This window comes from Schistocerca cancellata, chromosome 2 (genome assembly GCF_023864275.1).
Source record: "Schistocerca cancellata isolate TAMUIC-IGC-003103 chromosome 2, iqSchCanc2.1, whole genome shotgun sequence".
NCBI lineage: Eukaryota > Metazoa > Arthropoda > Insecta > Orthoptera > Acrididae > Schistocerca > Schistocerca cancellata.
Window position 1 is genome coordinate 903,407,369 of NC_064627.1, and position 24,520 is coordinate 903,431,888.

Sequence of the window (24,520 nt, forward strand, 5' to 3'; positions counted from 1 at the left end):
GTTGGACCTTTATACCATCGATGAGTTCTCTCATGTCAAATGTAAACACAATTTCTGACATCGACCATATGACGTGCAAACAGATACCGCCATGACTTAGGCGGAAGATCAAACGGCGCAGCAGTAAAATATGGAGCCGGCGGCCAAAGGCGTATTCCTTCGTGCTCCTACGCCGCGGAAGCAAGACGGCGCTCGTTTAGGAGAACCTAAACGACTTGGATCTTTCACGCAGTAGACGAATATAAGATCAAAGACTTGCTCAATGTGTGCTCAACGTTACCTTTAAAAGACTGAAACCCAAAACTGAATAATACCGGGCACCCGTAAGTTGTTGCAATTTTTCTTCGCGGTAATTCTGTTTCCAGATGCTCATACCGATGTAACATATGATAGCTATAAATGTAGGCCACCTACACCGACAATATGTACTCACGCCTGGCAGTTAATAATGTCTTAAAGCAAAATATATTGGCGATGATGATGATGAGCGTTTGGCGTCAGTGGCCGGGAGGCCCCTCGCGGGGCAGGTCCGGCCGCCTTGGCGCAGGTCTTATTACATTCGGCGCCACATTGGGCGACCTGCACGCCGGATGGGGATGAAATGATGATGAACGCAACACAACACCCAGTCCCTGAGCGGAGAAAATCTCCGACCCAGCCGGGAATCGAACCCGGGCCCGGAGGACGGCAATCCGTCACGCTGACCACTCAGCTACTGGGGCGGACATAATGGCGATGTGATGGATAAAGAAATGGTACACAAATTCTGACTCGATTTAAACCACTATTGCTTTTTTTCATATGTAGATAGGACACTGTACGGGGGGTAAAAACGAAGAGTATTCAATGTTCAATAGTGAGTAATCATCTTTTTTTACTAAAACATATCGGCTTTTCCCGCTACAGTAAAATTAACTTGGTATCTACGTGATATATCCGCTTGATAAATCTTTCTTAGGCTATCCTTTTATTGCCTGTATTCTCTATTATATCATTATTCGGTATGCTACTGTGAAAATGGGTCAAATGGTTCAAATGGCTCTAAGCACTAAGGGACCTAACATCTGAGGCGATCAGTCCCCTAGACTTGAAACTACTTAAACCTAACCCACCTAAGGACATCACACACTTCCATGCCCGAGGCAGGATTCGAACCTGCGACCGTAGCAGCAGCGCGATTCCGGAATGAAGCGCCTACAACAGCTCGGCCACAGCGGCCGGCTGTGTTACTGTCCTTTCCCTCATTTCTATTCATTATTTTATGATAAACTCTATGTAGTTTATGAACATTTTCATCCTTGTCTTAAAACATTTATCATGTTTAGTTAGATAGTGCAGTATGTTCCTCATTTTATTTTACAGGTTCGTTGAACCGACGATATTTTGGATGGCTCAACGGGAGAATTAAGTGTGTCAAATTAGTTGTTAAACACTACATATCAAACGCACAAATGTGTGCATGTTTTATAGCAGAACATTCAAATTTATGTGTTTTTAATATCTAAATATAAAGCTGTCCTACCATGCAGCTATCGAAGAATCAATGGACATCACTACAGCCGGCCGGAGTGGCCGTGCGGTTCTAGGCGCTGCAGTATAGAGCAGGGCGACCGCTACGGTCGCAGGTTCGAATCCTGCCTCGGTCATGAATGTGTGTGATGTCCTTAGGTTAGTTAGGTTTAATTAGTTCTGAGTTCTAGGCGACTGATGACCTCAGAAGTTAAGTCGCTCGGAGCCATTTGAATTTGACATCACTACATCTCATGTTAATAATGTTTATAGTACGTTCAGTTACACCATTAAACTTGTTCCAGAATTGCCTTAATGACGATAAGTGACAATATAAGAATATTGTCCACTGTCTGGAGCAGAAGTCCAAAAGTGTCCACAGAGAGACCCACATACTTTTTGACACTAATTCCTTGATACGGAATCATGGAGCATTTGCAAAACTGCCTAGAAATCTTACAAATCTGATTTCAGGTACCAAGATACATTTAAAATAGGTCATGGAATGTTGACGCTGTGATGAATACATTGAGTCCTAAACGGAAGTTCTCCTCTTAAGATAAGGTTTCTGTGAGCAATTAACATGGTTTACGAACTCTAAATGCAACTGGTTTTTCTCCCACTTCCAATTAAATGTGGAACAGGTAACCACAAACTTAGGTGTTATCGGGCGAATTAGCAGAAGCCGCAGTGGTAGAGCAATTTTTTACATTACATCTGAAAGACTATAATGAGTACATCGCAAGTCTACTTATGAAGAGACAGAAATTGGAAGCTTCAGACTGCCGAAGCTTTGTGTCTGACCATTGTCACTAACAATAGAATTATAATTATTTTAATTACAATAATACAGTATATGTAATACATCAATACAGTACTCATTAAATAGTTACTGATAAGTAGTGCTGTCAGTTAGTCCGTATATATGCTGTGAAGTGAATAATGAACCAATTTCTGTTCCATTGCTGGAGATACCTGCAACCGTGAGAAATTATTTTCAAGAGACATTTAATCATCTGCGACGTGTATGTTGCACTGTGTCGCAGATGCACGGTACGAAGTACGAAGTTGGTGAACTACGTCAGGATAATTTTGTTCATACATTCGCCACATTGTCATGCGTTGATTCTGATATTTGAGAAAAAAAGGTGTTTTTTAATCACTTACGTTTTCTGTATTACAGTCTTATATAGGGTGTTCGGAAATGCCCGTTACAAACTTGTTGGTCTTGTAGAGGGGAATGAACACATAATACTTTGAACAGCAACCTATGTCCGGTAAGGTACCGTTCCCGTGCTACAACCATATGATAACATGTAGGTAATGCGACCACTTTTACAAGTAATTTATTGAGCGTGACCCAGCTCATCACTTGCTTTACAACTTCACTCACTAATAGCCAAAGAAAAAGAGGGAACTTGATCAGTTTTCGCAAACACTCTTCCAGTTAGAATATACGACATGTGTTAGGAGAACCACGGTCACTTCTAGTAACCGTAGAGGTACCCCTTTTTCGAATCTGTTGCGTAATCATATCAAAAATTTTATGTGATGGAGTCCGACGTTGTGGATAACGGTCGTAATAAAGACGACGAGCAACTCTTGCATCGCCGTGATCTTCGTCATACAGGAAGATCATACCAGAGTATTCTAACACTCAAAGAGAAGTGAATGAGGCTCGAATCAGGTCAGGGATGTAGGGCAGACGTTAAATGACATCAGCCGATCCGACGTAAGCATCCCCCACCATGACTACCCTGTTGCGTACCTACCTAGCAACTTCTTTTCAAACTGCTGCAGCATGGAAACGATATTTTTCCGGACACGGGTTCCTATTCAGAATACTATGCACTCACTCTCCTCTACAAGTCCTAGAAGTATGTAACGGGAATTTACGAATAGCCTGTAAGACAGTGATAATAGTAACGATCTAGTGACATGACTAAAGTATATTCGAGCACTTTTGTTTTCCCACTCACAAATTTCATTTTAGCCCTCGGGTGTCATTACCCCCCAGTTGGGATCCACTGATCTAATGCCCGGGAAGATATTCCCTGATGCCTTAACACATGTCCTATCATCCAGCGACTTTTTCTTGTTAATGTTTCAACATATTGTTTCCCTCATACATTATTTGGAGAACTTCATTTTTTGCCTGATCACTCTACTTACTTTTACATTGTCTTTGGCTCTTCCTACATGTCAAACACTTCCATTCTCTTCTTTACCCGCTGTCCCACAATCCATACTAACTTCCATAGAAAGCTGTAATTTAGACGTACAGCCCAGTGTTATGTTAAGAGGTTTCGGCGAGAAATTCCATCTTTTTGTATCTGTGTGTGACGTCAAACTTGCTCCGTCCCTCATGTGTTATCTGACTTGCAAGGTAGCAAGAACCCTTCCCTTATTTTGCTACGTTGTCATCAGCTGTGGTGTAAAATTTTCCGCCAAACTCGCTTCTGTAATTCTTAAATACTTTCACCTTTCTCTGTCCATTTTTATACTGAGTAGACCGTTTATGTCACTCAACAGACATGCTAATGCTTTCTCAGCTTCAAAAACGTTAGCTTGTCATCAGAGTACCTTATCCTTAATAACTTTCCATCCTCAATTTTAACCGCACTTCTGAAACTTTTTAATGTTCATCATTGCTCATTTAACATTCTAACTACAGTAGATGAGAAACAGCATGCCTTTCTTTAGCGCTCTTTAATACGACCACGCCTCTCTTTGTCTTCAATTTGTATGACTCCCTCTTGGTTATACCTTTAGTTTAATACCCATTATAACAAACCAAGATTACAGAGTTCCCATTGAAACGTCCCCTTAGAAAAATTGTACATGACTGTGTTTAAACTGACACACAATATTTTTTAGCGCAACGCAATCTGACTTTCAATAATCCCTACAAAAGAATGGCCCTGACTAACATTAACCTATACCTTTCACAAATCACTTACCTCACAAAAATCTTCGTTACTCAAACTACTGCAATACAGCGAGCACCACTGCTGCCAGCTAAATAAAAGATTCAAACTACTGAAGGCACTAACTACTGATGGGCACAGTTAGCAAATGAAAGATTTTGATAGAGAACAAACTATGTATTTACCTTAAAGTGTTCAAAAGCCATAATATATATAGCAGTTCATGACATCCAGTCTTACAAATTTCAAAACTCCGCCATTTCTCTCCCCATATCCACCACTGCTGGCGGCTCACCTCCAACTGCGGAACGCTACGCACTGTTAACAGCCAACAGCCCAACACTGCAATAGCAGACAACAATGCAAACCAGCCACAGACTACACACAGTACAGCCAGTGATTTTCATACAGAGCGCTACGTGGCGTTACCAATATAAAAACCTAAACAACCTACTTACATAGCCCCCATGCTCTTCACCAAAACTTTACAAATTGTTTTGGGCAGTGGCCAATAATGATTTGATAAAATTTTTCATAATTACAATAACAAAGATATCAAATGCACACACTTATTGATACAATGTTGGTCAAAAGCTAAAATTTTCTCGCAGTCCACAAAGACAGTCCTGACCATTCATCACAGTAAAATTGCACTGTTATTTTTTCTCAAAGTCTGAGCAGTAAAGGAAAATGCACATGGAAGTAATGGATTTCATGCAGTCTTGAAGAAGTAGTGTTGTCCTTCCAACGGAAAGACAGGGCTGACTCTTGACATACAGACAGGTAATGGGCCACACCAGAGCAAACCCACAGCAGAGTCAGTCGACGTTTTGAAGAATAATGGTAGGTAGGTCATCACCGAGTAGACCCACTGTAGTCCTGGTAGAGATTACGGTATTGGTGGGCCACCAGACGTGCAGACCCAGTGCAGTCCTTGTAGAAATAATGGTATTGGTGGGCCATCAAAGATGCAGACCCACTGTAGTCCTTGTAGAGTCGGCCAGCAGTCATCTGTTGCGACTGTGCAGGTGGACAATCACCATCGAAGAGTCTTGCGGACCATGTAGCAAGTCCATAAACCACCACTTGTGCACTCACAAAGTTTTTGGAATTGTCCTTATAACCAGTAATGCTGTTAATCAGTCCCTTGCTGAATTATTAACACACGTGCAAACACTAACAGTCCCAACTTCTCATCTATTGTGCTATATACTATGACCAACAGAAATGTGTGCAGTGAAATGAATGCTTACAAGTTACTTAATTTGATGAACTGGTGTCAATTACAATTGTATAACATGAGAATACAATAACAAAGGTATAAAATACATCATTAAAGAACATAACAATACAGATAACATTTGTAGTAATACGGGCTTTACAAAAGAATCGAAATAACATATACATCAGTGTTACAGGAATTTGACATAAGTACATACATAAAAGATCAGAATAACTTTTGAAACATCAACTTCACACATGAGCAACAAAACAGAACAGATAAATAATGTCTATACATCTTTACAAAGTAAATAACATAGTATTAGAAAAATTCTACAACATAACTCTCATCAGCTAAACACATAAAGACAGAAAGAACACAAACCCCCAAGGGTACACAAACACATAGTGGGATAACACAAGTAAAGGACAGGGTTTGTTTTACTGCAGTATTTTGCAAACAAAACTTTCTTTACTTCTTGGAGATCTCCCTTCATTCTTCATTATTTTTCAGAAAAAGTCCTATCTATACCTGCTTTCTGTACTTTTTTCGTATAACTTCTCAATACATTTCTTCCAATTCATCATAACCCATTCTCTTATATAGCCTACCCCCTCTTAAGCTAACTGAAATCTACTGAGCTCAGATGCTAAACTAATGGACAAGGTAATGCAGCAGCGCAAAACAATTAACACAAACAGCAATGATAAAAAATGCAAATTGGCAAAGCAAGCAGCATAAATTAGCAAAGCAAATGCAATATTACAACTAATATAAGGCAATGTGCAGCAAACAAGGAAAAATAAATCAATAGTAAAACTGGCTTAACAGAGTAATACAAAGTCAAATTCAGTAAAATTATGCCTGGCAAACAGCAGCAGCAAATGCAATAACTTATATCTAAACATGGCAAAGCTGAAGCAGAAATAATATTACAGTAAAAATTGCCATGTTTAATACCTATGTCACATCTTAGCACTAGAGTGATGCATCAAAATTTATTCTACAAATGAAATTACCAAGTACTTCAAAAGAAAGTTCTGTATGCTATTCCTGTCAAGGGAAATGTCTTTTTGTGCTCCTTCGTTTTTTTTAAGTACATCATAAAGTTATTATTTACTGGATCTGTAGGCATAAAATATTTATATTAGTACATCTATAAAATTTTATTTTAACCAATGATGCAGTGCAGCTAGAAACTAGATATTAAACAAAATAGGCAAAGCAAGGCATGAAACGTCATTCACTAGCCATATGGCATTTCAAAATGCAGTACACAATCTTTCAACTAGCAAGACAATAGATGTGAAATGTCTCATCATTTCATTAGGTATTTTAGTAAATATCATAAATTAAGTGCTCCACAGTATAATCATATGTTTTCAAGTTTGAGCGTGTCGTATTTGCGAGGCTTTCTACAAAGAAATGTCAATAGCGAAGATAATGGCCTCCTTTTTTCTCCACCTGTGCCTCTGAAAGGCACACACTAATGGCTTTTTTTCCAGGCGACTGTCGCGCAGCTGGGTGCCCACCACGCATTATGTGAAGGTCACTTAACTTTCTTACCAAAATATTTACGACAGCAGTTTGCACTACAGTGACTGTCTCATATAAAAATTTCACAGGTCGAGAAATTGCGTTGCAAATGTGTAGAAACAAAATCCTGTGATACATTACGCATATACACACATTTCATAACTCTTAAAGTACGATTCTCAGTTTCCAACATCCTTTCTCACAAACCAGCGTCGCTAACCACTACTCATTATTCCTTACCTTATTACACATATACATATTTGTCGACAATTCTTCAGTATTTCATCATAATAAATACATATCATAATCTTATTCGTCATATAGCATCAGCTTATTGTTCATAAACATACCTCAACAGCATAATACACATCGTCATCATAATAATAACATCATAACAGATGAATCACATCTCAGAATTGTCGCAGCTTCTTTCAATAATTTCAAGACCTTCAATAAAGTCATCTACCTCAAACATACTTTAAAAACCATGATCCCATACCACATATCATTCAAAGTTCTCATGATATCACAATGGTTCCAAAAAATTGTGAACAGTTCACACAGTACAGACGAAATACAATGTCATATGTGTGAAGTTATCCAACTGTGTAAATGCATAAACATGTCACAGTGACATAGTAAAAAAAATGTTTGTCACTCTCAGTTAAATGATAAGATAGCTGTGTAATTATGTGTTAGAAAAATATGGTACCGATGTGTAAAGTTGTATAAGCAAATACCATATTAGCTAGGGTTCTTTGTGCTTGCCAGACACATAGTACACAATGTAGGCATGTACCCCCTGAGGATTAATGTAATTATACCCTCAGGTGTTACAGATTACAGAAATGGAATGAAATGTATCGCGGAAAACCTTTGTATCATTGTACTTCAAGTATCTTTAAAAATAAATGTTTTAAGTACAAAATTAATCACTCAAATACATGTACTGTAGCGCTAAATGTGCGTCTTGCTGTAAGATAATTCTGTGGAAGTGTCATAGTTACCGTTATCTGTAAGCAAAGTTCTGCTGAAGTCAATGTACTCACCTCATCATCAACAAAACTGAAATGCTTTTCATACAGATATCGTAGTTATTATGCTTACTGCTGTGATGACGAAAGTACTGTAATGTAACGTATTGTTGTGCTACAAAAAAAGCTGTCTCATTGTAGCTATATCACAAAAGTTGCTACTAAAACCTGTTTTCTTTCCAGAATAATACATAAAAACTGTGCAGATATAAAACAGATACACCGCAAAAGCAACAATATAAACTGTGTCACACATTAGTAGTGTCGTGATATATCATGTAGCTGTTAACGAAACCAAATACTAAGTCATCTTTAATCTCACAGAAAGTACTTCATATAAAGAATGTCTTTTCAACTAAACCAAAATGTTGCATTAAAATCTCATTAGCAGTATATGTTCTAAGTATATAAGCCTTATAGTCGTTACATAATCATGCAATTAACAAGCAAGAATATACACACACCATAAGACCGTGTCCTCTGTTCACTATAACAATGCATTCGTAATTTCTGTTTAAATAAGTTCTCTTGGTTCTTGACTGGATATTTAACTTCAAACATTTCTGCATGTTAACAGATTCCAAGTCTGACAAAGCATACTAGTAATGTAAAGTGAAAAGTTTTATAGCAAAGACTAAGTTAAAAAACAGATTATCTCTCAATAAACGGTTTTACATGTGAAATGTGGTGTAAACCTTTACCCTTTCTAGAATGCAGAGTTTCAACTTCAAAGTAATTATCATGTTGTATATGTCGATAAGAAATGCTAAAGTTTTTCTCAAGGTTAGCATCTATGTTATTTTTCTCAAGGCCAGCCGGCGAACGTGGCTGCCTGCGGTGCGAATCATTGTCTGTTTCTTTGTTGGCGTGCATCGTTATTGAGATTTGGGACTCTAACTTCTATAAATTCACCTTGTCGAGAGGGCCCTGCCGTGTTTGAATCCCGCCAGATCTGATGCCATTCAGGTCTGTCGTTACGATCATATCGTCTGTCGTCATGTCGGTAGATTCCATAGTTTCTTTCTTGTTGGTCATGTGGTGGAGAATTTCTCCCTGAATCGTAACTGCGCACTGAACTGTTGCGTCTGAAGTTATACTGTCTCCCTTGATAATAATTATGTTGGTTCCCATATTGTCTGTTTCTCTGATTGTCTCTGTGATAGTCATTACTGCGAAGAGGTTATCTTTCCCAGTAATTATTATAACTCTGCCAACAGTTGTCATAAGGGTGGTGTCTGTTTTGGTCATGATGTGTGTAGTGAGAATAGCCTTGTCGTGTCCAGTTATCAGTTATTATTTCTTTCATCGCGGAGTTGTAATGGATGTGACCTGTAATTCTTGTGTTGCAATTTTTATGTCGCACAGTTGTCAGTGTCAATTTCCAATTCTTGTAAGAGTCCCTGAAAATCTTCAATGTCGTCTTTGCAACGTCCTACCAAAATAATATGTCGTAAATGTTCAGGTAATTTGATTAAGCAAATGCGGATGAGTTCTGAAGGGCTGTATGGGTTTGACAGGTACTGATTCTTGTGCAACATGGCTTCAAAATATTTCACAAGACTGGAAAATTCAGATTGTTCGAAATGTTTCATCATTATGAAGCTATGTTTTACTCGGTCTTGTGTAGCTTGAGACCAATATGCTGAGAGGAAGGCATGATAAAATTCTCCTTCAATGTAGCAATCGTGAGTGACCGATCGCATTCTTTCAGCTGGTTCATTCTCTAAGTAGCCACACATAAATTCTAATCCGTGCTCTAAAGACCAGTTGGGAGGAAAACAGTGACAGAACTGAGAAAGCCACGCTTGTGGATGAATGTCGTTGCCGGAATTCTTAAATGTTTTGAATTTACGTGCAGTAATAAACAGCTTATAGTCAAAATCATCATGTCGGCGAGTCGCATATCGGTCATTGTTACTTCGTGTCGGCGGTTCCATCTCAAAATTCGGTGCACCTTGCCAATTTCGTTCATAATTTTCGAAATGCCCTGTGTTATTATTTTGTGGCTTTTCCGTATTTCTAAGTCCCTCTTCCCTTGTTGGAGTGCGAGTGTCCTCTGAAATACGTAATTCTTGTATTACTTGTGCCAACTGATCTTGTACTTCCCGGAATTCTCTTTGGTGTTGCGTATTAATTTGATTCGATTTTGTTTGGATTTCCTAATTTGTTCTTACTCTTCTTTGACATTAAAGACTACCGGTCTTGCGTCATTCAGATTATCATCTACCTACGTAGATAAATTATTAGGCTGATCCGAAAGTTCGACTACTTTCTTTGATAATGAACTAATTTCCTCCATGTGTCTTTCTGAACTAATTTTCAGATTATCTACTGTGTCCTTTAAGTTTTCCTGAGTTTTTGCATGTAGCGTAACCGAATCTGTAGATGCAACTGAGTCAATTTTAGCCCGCAAAGTCTCATGATTTTCGTGAACAATTGTTTGCAGTTCTTTTATGGCTGCTTCGTGATTCTGTAATGCATTTTCATGCCGCGAAAAAATAGGTTGAAAATGCTCACAAATCTGTGTTTTTACGTCATTACAGACAGTTTGACATTTCGATTCAATTTTATGTAACTCTGTAGTTAAATATTCACGTGTTTGTTCAAGTGTGGTGTCTAACTTTTGAAGCTTTTGCTGTGTTTGTCTCTGATTTTGTTCCATTGTGTCTAACTTTTGAAGCTTTTGCTGTGTTTGGCTCTGATTTTGTTCCATTGTGACTAACTGTTGCTATGTTTGTCTCTCATTTTGGTTCATTTGTTGCATTAATTGCAATAATAATGTATTAGTGTCTGGAATCTGTTCCTCTATGCTTTTCGGTAGTGCATTTGCACCGGCAACATTCACATTTTGACAAGCAGAAAATGTGTCTTGACTTATTTGAGACAACGGTGAGGACGCAAAACCTGAATCTACAGTATTTGCAAGATTGTGTCCTGTCATTTCGGATTCCTGAGGTGAGCTGTTGCCGACCGATCGATCGATAATGCTTCCCTGTTCACTAATTGTTTCACTGCCTACACCATTATTTGCAGCCCGCTCCATTTCCCTATGCCCAATTACCAAATTACTACTTTGAACATTAGTTAATTCATTATTCGGCGGCGCTAACACACTGCTTTCGTCTTCACTGTCATTTCTCAGTTTACTTTGGAGCCTAGCATTACGTTTTTCACACGCCATTATTGTCACAATATTTCACACGACAACACAGAAAAGCACAATTTGAAGAGCAAAATAAGAAAACACATTAACATAGAAAGTGCAGCTGCGAAATACTTGGTGCAAATCTACATGCATGCCACAACTGTTTTACTGTACAAAAATGAAAGACTGCAACCACAAAGTTGATTCTCTCTACAATTACGCGCTAGCAATAAACAAAGGCTGCACTAATTACACAAACTACAAGAAAAAATCAGAAGATTCGAGTGAGATATCCTCGGCTAAGGGTCGACATATGAAACGTCCCCTTAGAAAAATTAACGAATTACTGTGCTGATAAACTTCTTACGTTATTTACTTTTCAAACAGCTGAGCAGAACTGACCATACTCAGACATTTCGCATTTCGCTCTTTACATATTCTGATCAACATTAAAATGGCACACAATATTTTTAGCGCAACGCAATCTGACATTCAATAATCCCTACAAAGGAATGGCCCTGACTAACATTAACCTATACCTTTCACAAATCACTTACCTCACAAAAATCTTCGTTACTCGAACTACTGCAATACAGCGACCGCCACTACTGCCAGCTAAATAAAAGATTCAAACTACTGAAGGCACTAACTACTGATAGGCACAGTTAGCAAATGAATGATTTTGATAGAGAACATACAATGTATTTACCTTAATAGTGTTCAAAAGTCATAATATATATAGCAGTTCATGACATCCAGTCTTACAAATTTCAAAACTCCGCCATTTCTCTCCCCACATCCACCACTGCTGGCGGCTCATCTCCAACTGCGCAACGCTACGCGCTGTTAACAGCTAACAGCCCAACACTTCAATAGCAGACAACAATACAAACCAGCCACAGACTACACACAGTACAGCCAGTGATTTTCATACAGAGCGCTACGTGGCGTTACCAATATGAAAACCTAAACAGCCTACATACACCATGTCAACTGAAGTCCGAAGCACCACTCCAACTGGCGGTTCGAAATGGTTCAAATGGCTCTGAGCACTATGGGACTCAACATCTTAGGTCATAAGTCCCCTAGAACTTAGAACTACTTAAACCTATCTAACCCAAGGACATCACACACACCCATGCCCGAGGCAGGATTCGAATCTGCGACCGTAGCAGTCCCCGCGGTTCCGGACTGCAGCGCCAGAACCGCTAGACCACCGCGGCCGGCGGCGGTTCCATGTCTTTTTTTCTTTTTCAGCTGCGTTCACACCAATAGTAAATATAAAATTTGGTGGCGTGGCTATTGGATTATACGTTAACTAAAGTTATTATGAAAATTCATCATTTTTTCAAATTATTCCACAAGATATTCAAACATTAGAGTTTGGTCACAATAATTAGTTATCCTACAGACTCCATTTTACAAGAGATACAGAAAATGCCACATATTTTGAATTTTCCTATAGTAATTTACGTACATTTCAAGGAAGTATTATTACTATTTTTCATTATTCAATAAATAAAAACTCTTGTTGTGTTCCAAAAATATACTCAACTTTGCCATAAAGACCTTTGAAATTTGTAAATAGCTAAACATTTGTTTTCTTGTACACTCGGTATAGTTTATAAGTACAGTTGGTATAGTTTATAATTTAAACGTTATATTTCATAGTTATTTAAAATATTGTACGTCACTATTTTTTCCTTGTTGTTGTTGTTGTGGTCTTCAGTCCTGAGACTGGTTTGATGCAGCTCTCCATGCTACTCTATCCTGTGCAAGCTTCTTCATCTCCCAGTACCTACTGCAACCTACATCCTTCTGAATCTGCTTAGTGTATTCATCTCTTGGTCTCCCCCTACGATTTTTACCCTCCACACTGCCCTCCAATACTAAATTGGTGATCCCTTGATGCCTCAGGACATGTCCTACCAACCGATCCCTTCTTCTGGTCAAGTTGTGCCACAAACTTCTCTTCTCCCCAATCCTATTCAATACTTCCTCATTAGTTATGTGGTCTACCCATCTAACCTTCATCATTCTTCTGTAGCACCACATTTCGAAAGCTTCTATTCTCTTCTTGTCCAAACTATTTACCGTCCATGTTTCACTTCCATACATGGCTACACTCCATACAAATACTTTCAGAAATGACTTCCTGACACTTAAATCTATACTCGATGTTAACAAATTTCTCTTCTTCAGAAATGCTTTCCGTGCCATTGCCAGTCTACATTTTATATCCTCTCTACTTCGACCATCATCAGTTATTTTGCTCCCCAAATAGCAAAACTCCTTTACTACTTTAAGTGACTCATTTCCTAATCTAATACCCTCAACATCACCCGACTTAATTCGACTACATTCCATTATCCTCGTTTTGCTTTTGTTGATGTTCATCTTATATCCTCCTTTCAAGACACCATCCATTCCGTTCAACTGCTCTTCCAAGTCCTTTGCTGTCTCTGACAGAATTACAATGTCATCGGCGAACCTCAAAGTTTTTATTTCTTCTCCATGGATTTTAATACCTACTCCGAATTTTTCTTTTGTTTCCTTTACTGCTTGCTCAATATACAGATTGAATAACATCGGGGAGAGGCTACAACCCTGTCTTACTCCCTTCCCAACCACTGCTTCCCTTTCATGTCCCTCGACTCTTATAATTGCCATCTGCTTTCTGTACAAATTGTAAATAGCCTTTCGCTCCCTGTATTTTACCCCTGCCACCTTCAGAATTTGAAAGAGAGTATTCTAGTCAACATTGTCAAAAGCTTTCTCTAAGTCTACAAATGCTAGAAACGTAGGTTTGCCTTTCCTTAATCTTTCTTCTAAGATAAGTCGTAAGGTCAGTATTGCCTCACGTGTTCCAGTATTTCTACGGAACCCAAACTGATCTTCCCCGAGGTCGGCTTCTACTAGTTTTTCCATTCGTCTGTAAAGAATTCGTGTTAGTATTTTGCAGCTGTGGCTTATTAAACTGATTGTTCGGAAATTTTCACATCTGTCAACACCTGCTTTCTTTGGGATTGGAATTATTATATTCTTCTTGAAGTCTGAGGGTATTTCGCCTGTTTCATACATCTTGCACACCAGATGGTAGATTTTTGTCAGGACTGGCTCTCCCAAGGCCGTCAGTAGTTCCAATGGAATGTTGTCTACTCCGGGGGCCTTGTTTCGACTCAGGTCTTTCAGTGCTCTGTCAAACTCTTCACGCAGTATCGTATCTCCTATTTCATCTTCATCTACATCTTCTTCCATTTCCATAATATTGTCCTCAAGTACATCGCCCTTGTATAGACCCTCTATATACTCCTTCCACCTTTCTGCTTTCCCGTCTTTGCTTAGAACTGGGTTTCCATCTGAGCTCTTGATGTTCATACAAGTGGTTCTCTTATCTCCAAAGGTCTCTTTAATTTTCCTGTAGGCAATATCTATCTTACCCCTAGTGAGATAAGCCTCTACATCCTTACATTTGTCCTCTAGCCATCCCTGCTTAGCCATTTTGCACTTCCTATCGATCTCATTTTTGAGACGTTTGTATTCCTTTTTGCCTGCTTCATTTACTGCATTTTTATATTTTCTCCTTTCATCAATTAAATTCAATATTTCTTCTGTTACCCAAGGATTTCTACTAGCCCTCGTCTTTTTACCTACTTGATCCTCTGCTGCTTTCACTACTTCATCCCTCAAAGCTACCCATTCTTCTTCTACTGTATTTCTATCCCCCATTCCTGTCAATTGTTCCCTTATGCTCTCCCTGAAACTCTGTACAACCTCTGGTTCTTTCAGTTTATCCAGGTCCCATCTCCTTAAATTCCCACCTTTTTGCAGTTTCTTCAGTTTTAATCTACAGGTCATAACCAATAGATTGTGGTCAGAGTCCACATCTGCCCCTGGAAATGTCTTACAATTTAAAACCTGGTTCCTAAATCTCTTTCTTACCATTATATAATCTATCTGATACCTTTTAGTATCTCCAGGGTTCTTCCATGTATACAACCTTCTATCATGATTCTTAAACCAAGTGTTAGCTATGATTAAGTTGTGCTCTGTGCAAGATTCTACCAGGCGGCTTCCTCTTTCATTTCTTAGCCCCAATCCATATTCACCTACTACGTTTCCTTCTCTCCCTTTTCCTACACTCGAATTCCAGTCACCCATGACTATTAAATTTTCGTCTCCCTTCACTATCTGAATAATTTCTTTTATTTCATCATACATTCCTTCAATTTCTTCGTCATCTGCAGAGCTAGTTGGCATATAAACTTGTACTACTGTAGTAGGTGTGGGCTTCGTATCTATCTTGGCCACAATAATGCGTTCACTATGCTGTTTGTAGTAGCTTACCCGCATTCCAATTTTCCTATTCATTATTAAACCTACTCCTGCATTACCCCTATTTGATTTTGTGTTTATAACCCTGTATTCACCTGACCAAAAGTCTTGTTCCTCCTGCCACCGAACTTCACTAATTCCCACTATATCTAACTTTAACCTATTCATTTCCGTTTTTAAATTTTCTAACCTACCTGCCCGATTAAGGGATCTGACATTCCACGCTCCGATCCGTAGAATGCCAGTTTTCTTTCTCCTGATAACGACATCCTCTTGAGTAGTCCCCGCCCGGAGATCCGAATGGGGGACTATTTTACCTCCGGAATATTTTACCCAAGAGGACGCCATCATCATTTAATCATACAGTAAAGCTGCATGCCCTCGGGAATAATTACGGCCGTAGTTTCCCCTTGCTTTCAGCCGTTCGCAGTACCAGCACAGCAAGGCCGTTTTGGTTATTGTTACAAGGCCAGATCAGTCAATCATCCAGACTGTTGCCCTTGCAACTACTGAAAAGGCTGCTGCCCCTCTTCAGGAACCACACGTTTGTCTGGCCTCTCAACAGATACCCCTCCGTTGTGGTTGTACCTACGGTACGGCTATCTGTATCGCTGAGGCACGCAAGCCTCCCCACCAACGGCAAGGTCCATGGTTCATGGGGGGGGGGGATTTTTTCCTTATATTATTGTAAATATCAAAGATGCAGTTTTGTTTAAATTGTTCACATACTTAGAAACAGACAGTTACTGTAGTTATTCATTTAATCAATGGCAGCTTGTAGAACTTACCAGAAGTTCATGTTCCATCTACAGATCTGAATCCGCATAAAATGAATCAGTCACCGTACAGTCGTCATGTAGCCTGTAACCAGCCGTACTCTGTGTGCCAAGCATGTGTTCTTTGTCTCTGTTCTCTATGACGTACCGTATGTGGAACATCGTATCTCTTTTGTTATCATGAAAAAGGCGCACAAGTGTAGAATCTGTCTGTAGCACAAGATGTTCTGTTCAAAACATGGACCCACAAGTTCGCGGTGCTTGGTGGACAGCAACTGTTGTCTGGAATTTGCCAATTAAATCACGTACAGTCTTACGATGTAGACATCTCGGAGCAGGAAAACGCAATCTAAATTGCCGCCTCACATGCTCCATAAAGTTTCCTCCTGCACGGAAAACCCCTTCCACATAAAAACGCTGTCTTTGCAGTATTAATCATTCTCACTACTCTCAGATTACACGAGAACTCTACAGTAGTACAACTAACAGCTGCAACACACACGCTACACTACTACCCCCAACCTATCACTGCGCTTTCAAGGAACACGTGCAGGCGAGACCTGATTGTGCTTCCAATCTTACGCACTCTTCAAGGCGAGACATGTGAGGCACACGGCAGCAGAGAGACTGCGGGATTACGGTATATCAGGAATACTATGGACAATTGCCAGTCTTCTGGCAAAGTAGCATTCCTTCAAAAAACTGGATCACTCTATACATCTCTAAGTGAAAGATCTCTCCTCCCACTATAATCACTTCTCCTTCTACTCTGTTCTCTCCTGGAGCCTTGTTGTTTATGAGTCTTTTGATTGCAATCTTCACATATTTTTTAGTCCCTTCCCATTCGTATTCCTCTTTCCTTTTCTCTGTGGAATTTGCAGGTGCTATCTTTATCTGGTTCTGGGTTCTAAGAAGTGTTCTCCCCATCTTTCTACAATTCTTTCCTAGTTATGTATCAAATTTCCATTCTTATCTTTATTGAAAAACTAGGCTCAGATGTCTATGCTTCCGATTTTTGATGCTCTGAGAAACTTGTCTTGAATTCTTGTTGTGCAATTCTCCCTCAACATGTTCTAAAAAAAATGGTTAGATATATTTTCTTCTCTGTTATCAGGATTCGCTTCATCCGCCTCCTGATGTTGAGAAAATGTCCCCTTTCCTGTTCATTGTCCCTGTCAGCCAGCCAGTACTCCCTTGTCTTCCTACTCTTTTCTGTAGCTTTCTGGTACGTCTCGTTGAACAGTTTTCTCCTCTCTCTTCCCAAAGTATACTTCGCTACACTTAGCTCCGTGTAATTTATTTTTTTCCATTTTTCATCCACGTTGTCTCGCGTTTCCGGATTTTCTGTGACCTCAAATCGGTTTTTGATTTATAGCATATTGTATTTTAACTGCACTTTCTCACAATTTCTCAACATTAAAAGCTGGTTCTATTGTTCCCTTCTTGCTATTACGCACATAGGTGAACATCGTTTTAAGTTTACACACAATGAGGAAGTGTTTTGATGCACAGTCGGCTCCTCTGTACCACATGACACCCATGACTCGACAAATATAGCGCTTGTTCACCAATATGTTATCTATCTGGATGGTTGTTCTCCCATCCATTGAGCACTACGTTCCATTATGTATTCTACTGTATTCGAAGTAAGTCGAACTTACTCTCAGGCTCTTTGAGATAGCTAATTCCATCATCCTCTAACCATCCACGTTGATCTCGTCATGAAAACTGTGCCTTCCTGTAGTTGATATATAAAATTCTTATTTTCCTGCTATCTCTAAAAATCACCCATAACTATGTTAATATTTCTAGTTGGTTTTCGCTCAGATGTTTCAGTTCACCGCAGAACTCTTTCTTTTCTTCATCTGTTTTTATCTTGTGTCGGGGTCTGAGCATTGATAAATGTGATGCCTGGCAATTGGTCTCCGAATACTGTGTTGGATATTCTTTGTTAACAGCTTTCAATTCTTCAACCGTATTTGCTACTTTGTCATATATTACAGACCCAGTGCCGAATTCGTGTGTACTTATACATACCCCATAAAATCTTCGTTTGTCAAGTACCTTCACCCAGAAATCTTGTCCCTTTTATTGCCACCAACTGCAGTATACATCGCTTAATTTCTGAGACAATAGTCTGGACGGTTTGTGGTCAATATAGGCTTTGAACATTTCAAAAACCAAAATTAAAATTTTGCAAATCATAGGCCGTTTTCCCCTCTCACTATCCGTGTTCCATTACACCCATCCGTGTCCGAGGAAAATTTTTGTTTCGTAACAGTGAGCTTTTTACGGAAAAAGGTTGTTAGCCAAATGCTTGAGTACCAAATCTAGTTATATTATTATTCAATGAAGATTTAGTTAACGTTGGCTCTTCCTAACAGGATAAATATGCACTGAAAGAGCAATAACTAATGCTAGAAGGGCGTATAACAGGACCAGGGAGATGCACACTTTTACGTCGATACCGCTACATATCTCAGCTCCATTCCTTAGGAGACTGATGTCTAATGATAAATACTTTGAGGAAGCAGATAATACTGGGTACTATGAAGAACAGTTAATCTTATAAAGTCACGAATGGTAATGTTTATTCTCGTATGCACTAGAAAGCAAATATTTTGAAACATTATTTAGTACTTAATATTCCGCGAGTCACATTTTGATATCGATCTCTCCACACTGCAACACTCCAATGAACTATCGTGGCGCGACTGATCATAAACCAGACAATGACCAGATAATTACGGGTACTATGAAGAACAGTTAATGTTAAAAAATCATGAATGTTAATATTTATTCTCGTATGCGCAACACTGCAAATATTTCGAAACTTTCAGAAGTACTTAATATTCCATTAGTCACGTTTTAATATCCATCTCTACACACTAAAACTCTCAAATGAACTATCGCGGCGCGAAAGATCGTAAACCAGACAGATTAACAACTTTAAACCGAACAATGCCGGCCACACTTATTCTCAACTCGACTGCTTAGCTTATAGGGCACCGCTCTGCCTGCCGACTAAGGGATGCGAACTGCGACCAAACACTGGAGCTCAGCAACAGCAATCACACTTTATTCAAAACGTTGTCACTGTGCAGCGATTACTTTAAATTTTTACGTCGGCAAACCCAAATATACCTAAATTACAATTACTGCGATTAAGCAGTTACATAAATTGATTCCCAGATGTTAGAAATGCTAGTAAATAACTCAAAAGGTGATGATATAGAATCCTTATGTACCAACGAATCTCAGAAATTTTCGTATATTTTCAGCTAGGTTCAAATGGCTCTGAGCACTATGGGACTTAACATCTACGGTCATCAGTCCCCTAGAACTTAGAACTACTTAAACCTAACTAACCTAAGGACATCACACAACACCCAGTCATCACGAGGCAGAGAAAATCCCTGACCCCGCCGGGAATCGAACCCGGGAACCCCGGCGCGGGAAGCGAGAACGCTACCGCACGACCACGAGCTGCTGACTTTTCAGCTAGGTAAAGGTGACAACTATCACTTAAGAAACGACACTTTAGATAGTAAAGACGCAACAGAACAGCAATATATGCAATTACATTGACGAATTTGTAAAATATTCACTCCGGATTTATTTTAACCACATTAAAATGTATTCAAAGCTGCAACGACTGTGACATTAACAGCAAACTCTTCATACACACATCAAAAGAGTTTTGCATCACCTCGGTTCAGATAGTTCCGGAACCTGTACGGAAAATTGGAATAGAGATCAACATAAACATCTTTTCCGCTCTTTTTATTGCTTATGAAAACCATACATAGCATGCTGTATTACCATACAGCGAGACCTTCAGAGGTGGTCGTCGAGATTGCTGTACACACCGGCACCTCTGATACCTAGTAGCACGTCCTCTTGCACTGATGCATGCCTGTTTTCGTCGTGGCTTACTATCCACAAGTTCATCAAGGCACTGTTGGTCCAGATTGTTCCACTCCTCAACGGCTATTCAGCCTAGATCCCTCAGAGTGGTTGGTGGGCCACGTTGTCCATAAACAGCCCTTTTCAATCCATACCAAGCATATTCGATAGGGTTCATGTCTAGAGCACATGCTGGCCACTCTAGTCGAGCGATGTAGTTATCCTCAAGGAAGTCATTCACAAGATCTCCTCGATGGGGGCGCAAATTGTCGTCCCTGAAGACGAATGCCTCGCCAATATGCTGTCGATATGGTTGCAGTATAAGTTGGACGATAGCATTCACGTATCGTGCAGCCGTTACGGCGCCTTCCATGACCACCAGCGGTGTACGTCGGCCCCACATAATGCCACCCCAAATCAGCGGGGAACCTGCACCTTGCTGCACTTACTGGACAGTGAGTCTAAGGTGTTCAGCCTGACCGAGTTGCCTCCAAACACCTGTAACCTACCCCTCACTTATCGACCTTAATGACAGTGAAATATTAAACCGCGTGTACCTAATGGAAATTTGGGAAAAGCAATCGTCACCGAAGTTAATCTGTCGGTAAAGAGGGAGGAAAGGGTTACATCTAAATGAAAGGAAAAATGCTAATGAAACAGGTGGAAATTAATTTTGAAAAGGTGTAAAGTTAATAAAGAAAGTAAATGTGAGGCCGTTACGTTAACAATAAACTAGCGGTGATTAGATATTTGAGATTTGGGGAATAATACGGTCGCCAGTCCTAAGGACAATTACTATAGTAACTGAAAAGCAAGGTTATTACACATATAATTAGCACTAGAAGCGTGGCAAATGAAGGTTGACACGTGTAGTGTGAAAACAGAAAGTTTGTCAGAAGTAATAAATTTCGCTACACTCTGACTTAATTTAGCAAAAGAATTAATAACACAATAAAATCGAAAGTTAATTTAGTGACTGAAGTTAATAGTGAGCTTTCTTTCTGAAGCACTTCGAAATTCAGTAGAATACGGTTAGTCTTGGACTACCTCAACAATCATTTCAAAAGCTACTTGAATCTACGCAATTTAGAAATAAGGGATTTAACTTTGAACTTGAATTAAATGATTCTGAACAAATAACAGTAGTAAAATTTAGTACGTACCAAGCTGAGCTGCAGTCACAGGTAAGCTAAAATATGGTAACAAAACTCGCACTCTTAATTTGTGCTTGTGTATTCTGAATATTGTAGCCAGCTATGAATACTTTAACTGAAGCCGTCGATCGAGGAGGTGGCGACAGTCACTCATTGTCGGCCGTCGCTGTTGCAGAAGCTGGATGTTGGCGCGCCTTCTTCTCGACACGGTCACCAGACGAAACGGGCTCTTGATGTGCGCCAGCTAATGCTTCCCGTCCGCGACACCATGTCAGAAACTATCATCGCAAGTCGAGCGCAATTACATGCTGCCAAACCCCGAAAGCGCGGCAACTCGCGGGAGCTTCACACCAAACACCTGCTCCACTGCACCACCCCAGCCAGACTCCCTCTCTGCCCGCGCTCCACGCGACAGAGTTAACACTACCAAAGATCCTAAACACTTTGGTTCTCCACACGACCTATCGATGTAATGGTTCGATAGCATAGTTTCCCTAGGCCAGACCCAGCGTAAAAATACAAATAATATTTACAAAACAAATCAACATAAATGCATATATATATATATATATATATATATATATATATATATATATATATATATATATATATATATATAGTAAAACAATTACAATATATTATAAAGACAAAGAAATGTCATATCTTGAGGTAACAAAACAAGGAAAAGAATTACAGTTCAATAGATGGAAATAGGAGGATATGCATTTCCGGCGTTACACGCCTCTCCGACGATTGTCTGGTTGAAGGCATATGCGACATTCATCGGTGAAGAGAACGTGATGCCAATCCTGAGCGGTCCAGCCGGTATGTTGTTGGTCTCATCTGTACCACGCTGCATGGTCTCGTAGTTGCAAAGATGGACCTTGCCATGGACGTCGGGAGTGAAGTTGCACATCATACAGCCTACTGCAGACAGATTGAGTCGTAACACGACGTCCTGTAGCTGCATGAAAAGCTTGATTCATTATGGTGGCGTTGCTGTCAGGGTTCCCCGAGCCATAATCCGTAGGTAGAGGTCATCCACTACGGAAGTAGCCCTTGGGCGGCCAGAGCGAGACGTGCCATCGACAGTTCCTGTCTCTCTGTATCTCCTCCATGACCGAACAACATCTCTCTGGTTCACTCCCAGACGCCTGGACACTTCCCTTGTTGAGATCCCTTCGTGGCACAAAGTAACAATGCGGATACTATCGAACCGCGGTATTGACTGTCTAGACATGGTTGAACTACAGACAACATGAGCCGTGTACCTCCTTCCTGGTGGAATGACTGGAACTGATCGGCTGTAAGAACCGCTCCGTCTAATAGGCGCTGCTCATGCATGGTTGTTTACATCTTTGGGCGGGTTTAATGACATCTCCGAACAGTCAAAGGGACTGTGCCTGTGATACAATATCAACAGTCAATGTCTGTCTTGTGGAGTTCTGGGAACCTGGCGTTGGAAATTATTTTTTGCGGTGTGTATTACGACCGTGAAAATATTGTTCTACAAAGATAGAATCAACACTATTCACCATTAATATTTGTCACAACCAGCAGTAAATGTCTCTCAGCTAACAGGCATATCTGGAACGTACAATTCTCTATCTCTTGGTTTTCATTAAAATGGGTGATTCAATTAGTAAAAATATAATTAGTGGCTGAATGACAGGTGTCTTTTGATACCAACTAGCTGCAGTTAAAAGGTTTTCTCACAGAAGAACTCATCAGCGTATCTCACTCTATGTTCTCCATTACTTATGAAAAACTCTGTTTGAAAACTAATTAGATTTTTCTGAAGCAGAGTAAATGTTCACATTTGTTATGATCATATGGGAATCTACCTAGATAAATACACTGTGGTAACGAAAGACATGGGGCAGCGATATCCACATAAACAGTTCGTGATAGTAACGTGCACGAGGTATAAAAGAGCAGCGCATAGGCGGAGCTGCACGGTAACACTTTCGCAGCTGTGGACTGCTGTTGAGGCAGCATGGCTCAGTACTCCTGCAGGAGTTTCGAACGACTTGTTGAGTCCATGCCACACCAAGCTGCTACCCTAGGTTGGGCAAATTGAGGTCCGACATGATATTAGCAGATATCTCATGACTTTTGCCGTCTCATTCTAAAAACAGGTGTGTACAAAAATTTAAACGCTTCTAACCAAAACAGCACTAACGTTAAAAACTAATAAAATAGGACGTAGAAACAGAGTCAGAGGGGTGGGCATCATTAGGTACGCAGTGCACAGGTTCAATTATAGGAATTCATTTACCCTTACATTTGGCAGATCCAAATATTCATATTTTTGTGTTGCTCATTCGTATAACACTCTTTCAGTGTACTCGCGGGTACGCTGCTTGTTATAAATCTTATTAACCAAACTGACGCTATAAACATCTCACACACATACTCGACGACGCACATGACAGCATAGACAAGGAAAAGCCCACCAGGCTCCTTGTAATGGTGGGAGGGGAGGGGTGAAGGAAGGTGGGAGACGAGGAAAGGACGACTTCGCAGTTAGGCGCATGGAGCTGTGACGATCACCATTTACTGGATGTCTCAGCACGTCGCCCCGCAGAGAACTCCTGCGCTGTGGACATCACGTGCCGTGATGTTGGTCACTTCCCACGAGCCAGTTGCTTGCATTCTCTGTTGACGTGGCGTCATCAGCCGGTACCTCGTGAACACATAAAAAAACCGCATGACAGAGTCACTTCGAAAAAAATTCGCGCCACTGCATCATAAAATTGACAGTCACACATAATCGTCAGTTGAACAATACATCATTACACAGTTTGAAACGCACAGTAATTTACTCAATAACATACTGCCGTTATTCACACATTAAAGATACCCATTCGTAGAGGACTGTTAATGACAACTGTTTTTTAAATCACAGGGCGAACAGTCAACGTATTCCTTATCCTACATCACTGGGAAAAATACTCAACCAGTCTAAATCGTTCT

At 39.9% G+C, this 24,520-nt stretch overlaps 1 protein-coding gene across 1 annotated transcript in view; it reads right to left on the reverse strand.

Moving 5' to 3' along the window:
- LOC126159721 (glutamate receptor 1-like) overlaps positions 1–24,520 on the reverse strand; it is a 182,751-nt gene that overhangs the window by 966 nt on the left and 157,265 nt on the right. The gene's annotated exons all lie outside the window — the stretch shown is intronic.